We start from the raw sequence: 6,000 nt of genomic DNA, 5'->3' as shown, positions 1-6,000 counted from the left end.
GCTGCAGCTTGACTGCGCTGCAAGGACACGATAGATTTCTGACGTTTACACTCCACCGACCAATCAAATACTTTGTTGATGCGACGCTGCTAACTAGGGTGCTCATGCTTGTAATCGATGAATCTGTCCGAGCTGAACTTTCAGACGGCTGACTGCTTCAGTGCAGGTTCTTTGAGCTAAACACAAATTTTCTATACGCGTCTATGATGTGGGACAAAATGTTCCGTCTCGAAAAGCATACATTTCTGTGACTGTGAAACAGTTACAGTATAACAAAAACACTGATACACGAACGCACATTCTTAAATAGGTTTTATTTGAACTATGACAAAGGCGTGCACATAAAAATTACCATTATTACCATATCTGTCAGCTGCCATCTGGACCAGAGGTGAGAAACAACCTTCTTAATATGCATTCCAACTAAATCTGCACTTTGTAAAGAACATTGTTTACATTTTTCAATTCCTCATTAACATATTGTAAAGTCTTTGTTAGGGGTTTACATTTTGCTATGCTACGCAGTCTCATTCTTGGATTTTGATTGGTCACCCTGAAAAGTAATATTACATTTGTATAAAAATACAGAACAGACAGATACAGAATGTGGTTATTCTAAATAAAAATGATTTCTTTTGTTAAATAAATATGATTGTATATAGGGCTACACAGACCTACACTGGTTCCTGTGGAATTCCAATACTCAAGAGTAGGACAGGGTTTTAGTTGGATTTTATTCATTCGCGTAAATAGCTGTTAATATTATTAATATTGATTAATATTCACCGGTGACTGATTAAACACGGATATTTACATACCGATACAAATGCAGACATGAACAATATATTACATTTAGCTTGTAATAGACAAATTACCAGACAAACTAATACTGTAGATATGTAAGGGCATGTACTATAAGAAACGTTAGAACTCTATACAGTGGTTGGACTGTTTCCGTTGAGTATTACTGGGAAAAAACAGTGCAGAACTGGCAGAATTACATTCCAAAGCAGACAAAGACGACAAGTAAAAGTGCCACCTGCCTGCTTTGTGAGGAGGCCTATATGTATGAATAGACCCTTTTTTGGTTGTGCTAACCAATTCTGGTCACATCAGCCAGATCAGAGGCGTTCTTTCAAGGGACTACTTCTCCTAATTTATTCTGATACACATTATCGGTCTCTGTTTTGAACTCTAATAGCGAATGGAAATGCAAAGTTGATACCATTGCTATGTCTCCAGCTGTCTCCTTCGAAATCTATCTAAGAGCTTTTCAAAGAGCTTGTCAGATCATTTTGATATAGAAAAACAAGCTAATCCACTCCCAACAATGTACATTCACAGACTTCTGTAATAAGACAACATATCCCTTGGAAAATAATGCACTGTTATTGAAGTTTTTCCTGGCTTTAAAAACAAAACACTAGCAAAAAAGTTGCAAAAGAGAAAAAAGGAGGGGGAAACACTCACACGACGGTTTCAGACAAATGTCACTTTTCCAAGAAACAGAGCAACAGACCTGTTATAGTTCCTGACTGAGTTTTGCTGAGTTGACAGTAAAATGAGCAAACTGTCAGAATTCTTGAGGATAAAAGATGGACAACTGGTAGACAAGTGCAGCTTGCCCTGAGGACAGACCTACCACACAGAAGAATATAGCAAGGCTAAGCTAGACAGAATCCACAAAATCAGAATGTGTACATATTTAAAACAAGATTACTCATCACTTTTCTTTGACCAAAGTATGCAAGCTGTTTTACATTTAAATCAAGAGATGTCCATCAAATTCTTGACATCTTTCAGTCTTTATATACTTTATATTCATTGTATATAAAGTATATAACATTGTAACAGATTGTCATGACAACCATTTGGAGCAGCTGCACCAGTGCTCGTATAGAATCAAGGCTTATGAGGGGTCCCCATTAAACTTTTTTTAGGTGGGGGTGATAATAATGTTTGTTCCAAAAGACTTGTTTAAATGCAAGAAACTAGTTTAGATAGACCTACTGTCAGACTGTGTGTTAGTGTTGAGGGGATTTTTCAACGATTTTAGTAGAGTCTACATTGTAACGTCCAGTTGGTGGCGGCAAGGGACTGTTATGAGTTAGTCTGTCAGTCAGCAGACTATTCAACCATTTCAGTCCAAAAGTCTGCTTTATTCAGGAACTAACTATGGCTATCAATATGTCAATCATAGCTATTTCAAGAGTGAATGCCGCATTATTATGCCGATGTAATTCCCTAAACATTGTAGCGTGTATATAGCCGTTGGTCTAAGCAGCATGAAAAACAAGTTTGTACAATTCTGAATGGATTATATATAGCACAGAAACCGCACAACAAGCACTCCCTTATTAATTAATTAAAAAGCTGTCACTCTCTAGCACCTCGATCAGAACCAGGCCTAATAATAATTTAGAGAGAGAAAATTACCCCTCAAAAAAGTAGAAGCTTCCCGACTGTGAGCGAAAGTTTATTATTCTCAATTGTTTTGCTGAAGTGAGCTTCACCGGAGCGACGCCTATCAAGCAGTCATGTCAATGATGTCCTGCACTAGCGAAAAATCTTTAGATTTGGGGCTGGTAGTTCACAAATAAGTCAAGACAACTAGCCCATAAACAAACTTAATATAAATTATTGTCAATAATTAATTCACGACCTTTACCATATCCATTGCATGAATTTAATCAAATTTGTTATTATAATTTTTACTCAAATAAAAATATCTGAGGGCCCCCAAGTCTATTTTTTACTTCTTATGGGGGTCCCGGGATTCCCCCAGGCCCCCTTCAATTTGAGCACTGAGCTGCACATTCTAAAACATTTATAATCTATACACAAGCTCTCATGGCCAGCAGTGCTGTCTATTGCCTTAAAAGGACGGTTCAACCAAAAATTCTGTTATTGTTTACTCACCCATACGTTGTTTCCAAACCGTATTTTTTGTTCCGATAAACACAGAGAACGGTATTTGGAAGAATATTAGCAATTCTATAGTTCTGGGACATCATCCACTACCATACAAAAACATATAGTATATTATTTTGTTCTATCGAACACAAAATTAGATCTTTTTTGAAGAATTTAAAACAAACCGTCTGGGGCACCTACATTTTTACTACCGTGGTTGTCAATGATGTCCCAGAACTGAAATGTACTAATTTATCTTTCTCTGCGTTCATCAGAACTGAGTTATTTATACAGGTACGTAAATACATGAGTGTGAGCAAATGATGAGAGAATTTTCATTTTTGGGTGAACTATCACTTTAAACACAACATTGCTGCACGCAAAGCTAATTCCAACCCTCAATGTTGACACAGTCCCCGATTGTGTCCCATCAGGCAAAATCATCAGTAGAGTCATGCAACCAAACTAACAACATGAGGCTTATTCCCTAAGCCAGTAAAGAGAACAGAGTCCTGTTCACCATCACCATTTTCAATTGGAAACCGTCAGCCAGCTCTACGCATCTGCTCTGTAGTGCCTTAACACTCCCAGGAGCACACTGATGGTTTATAGACCAGTCAAAACTAACATGAATCCCTTTCACTTGGCCACAAGCCGAAATGTCTGGAAAGCAGTTGATGAGAAAATTCATAAAGTACCATAAAAATGATTCAATGAAAGAACATAACAGATAAGAGAGACTAATTCTGATCAAGGAATAATGGTGTTCATTTTGAGTTCTCTAATCAAAGATTTTGAAATGTCAATACTGCCACAATGTGGCCAAATGGTGCCATTACCACACAAAAATAAGACCTTAAGCTTCTCATCCTGATGCAGGGTAAATACAACAAAAACAAGATGAGTTCTATCGATTAATAAAATACTGAAAAGATATTCCTCAATGCATATTTGGCTGATCTATGACCGCCGCAGTGTGGGACTTCACCAGTGATTTCGGAGAGAATACATGCTTTTACACTTTCCAGATGTGCAACTAAGCAGCAGACTGTTGTGAGATCCACTGAGAGCACAACAGGAAATAATATGTCAAAAGACCATTCACTGCTCACATCTCATCCACATCCATGATCCATGACATTACCTTCTAAAACAAGCCCACTCAAAATTCATAAATGATTATCTTTAGTGATAATCAAATGCATTTCCTGCATCAATAACAACCTCTTGATTTTTTCCCAATACCTTTACACTGCACAACAAGACCACCTTGAGGTAAATGTAAACACTGACGTAAAAACATTTTTGCTAACACACAATTATTTAGGCATTTTAGAGCTGAAAAAACTGTGCTCCAATGCATCACTTAAAAAAACAAGTAAAGGTCTTAACTGTGACTTTTTGCTGTCTTTGAAACATCTGTCATATTTACTTCCTTTAAATCACTTTATTTGCATACTGTATAGCGGACATTTTTTAAAGTCTAAAGTAGAATACATTATCTTGTGAGAGCTACATCACAACGCAACGTGTCTTGGGTGATAAATTAAATGTGGACACAGCAACCAGCAATCTATATGAAGTGTCAGCGTTGTTTTGGCACCTTGTTGGGACCTCGTGTGAAATAGTAAACGGGATTAAGTGTCAAAAAAGGCTGGGTAAACGTGTCTGCTCAAAGTCTATAAAAAATGTTTTTATTCAATTCAGCTGCATTTATGTCTTAACAGAGCCAGACTATTAACATTTTTAACATACTACGGTTCTCAAATTCCATTTACTTTTTTGCTTAACTGTTCCTGTTTTAAATTATGAATAAGGTCAAATGCTGTATTTGAGACCTTTAATCCAAACCACAGACATCTCAATTTTAAAATCTAATCTAATCTGTAACAATTAGCATGCATTTTGCAGATATTTTTGTTCTTTGTGAAATAATCTGCATGAAAGTGCTAATAATAGACTAAATTTGTCAAAGTGCTGACGTCCTCCCTTCCCCTGAAGTCCTAATTACATGTTCGGCTCATTGATGCTCAAGTACACACATGCACGCACACACAACAGCAGAGATCAGCCTTTGAGTGCCTCTGCTGACCCAGCTACAACAGAATGACTCTCAGAAAGCCTTGAAGCCTATTGAACTGCTGAGACACAATCACACAAGCAGAAAACAGTGGCCATTCCACCCTTATGCTGTAATTAAGAAAAGGGCATTTTAATGCACTGATCTACTGTGCAGTCAGTTGTGAATCTGCACTAGGTTGCCAGGCAATGCAAAAGTAACTCACTGAAGCAGAGATCAAATCAATGATAAGCATGCTTTTTTAATACATACAGTCACAGTACATTACGATTATTGGTCACTGTTAGTAAATTAGAAAATGCTTGCTGTGAGAATAACTGCAAAGCATTTGAGAATTAGCTCTATTTTCACATTAAGAGTAGTAAGAAAGCTATGAAGCAAACAAATACATAATGCAATGTATGCCCCTTGTCTTTTGGCCTCTACTGGATTTGCTGTCTTAATCTATGGTTTAAAAATCACTGCATTGACTGCATAAATATATATTGAAAACATGCCAAAAAACAACATTACATCCAATGCCATTACCTTATAACAAAAGTATTGCAAACAAATAGGCAAAGACCAAACTGGAATACATTAAGGACACAACATCTTTACACATTTTGAGATCCAGTCAGGCCCTTCTTGCACAATTAGTCCCAAAAATTATAATGTTAGACCCTTTATAGACCTCTTCAGATGATGTTAAAAATGCATGTTCAACACGGATCCAGAAGAACTTCCAGTTTCAGTTACAAAAACATCTGAACAAAATATAGCCCACAAAATATTTATAACAGATTTACAATGTTAAACCAAGATTTAATTACATATGTAAGATTTAAAAAATACTTATAATAAATAAATAAAAACAGAAGTACTTGTGGACCAGTGTTTTCATCTGCAAAGTGGACTATTGGCAGAGGTTCCAGTGCCCTGTTTTTCATCTAAGCTTAAATCCGGTTTTCAATTCCCCACCTTTAAATCAATATGGTTATGCAATTTATCTTCATGTTTGTTGAAAA

The sequence above is a fragment of the Barbatula barbatula genome (assembly GCF_947034865.1).
Source record: "Barbatula barbatula genome assembly, chromosome: 3".
Taxonomy (NCBI): Eukaryota; Metazoa; Chordata; class Actinopteri; order Cypriniformes; family Nemacheilidae; genus Barbatula; species Barbatula barbatula.
Note: the sequence above shows the minus strand (reverse complement) of the source record.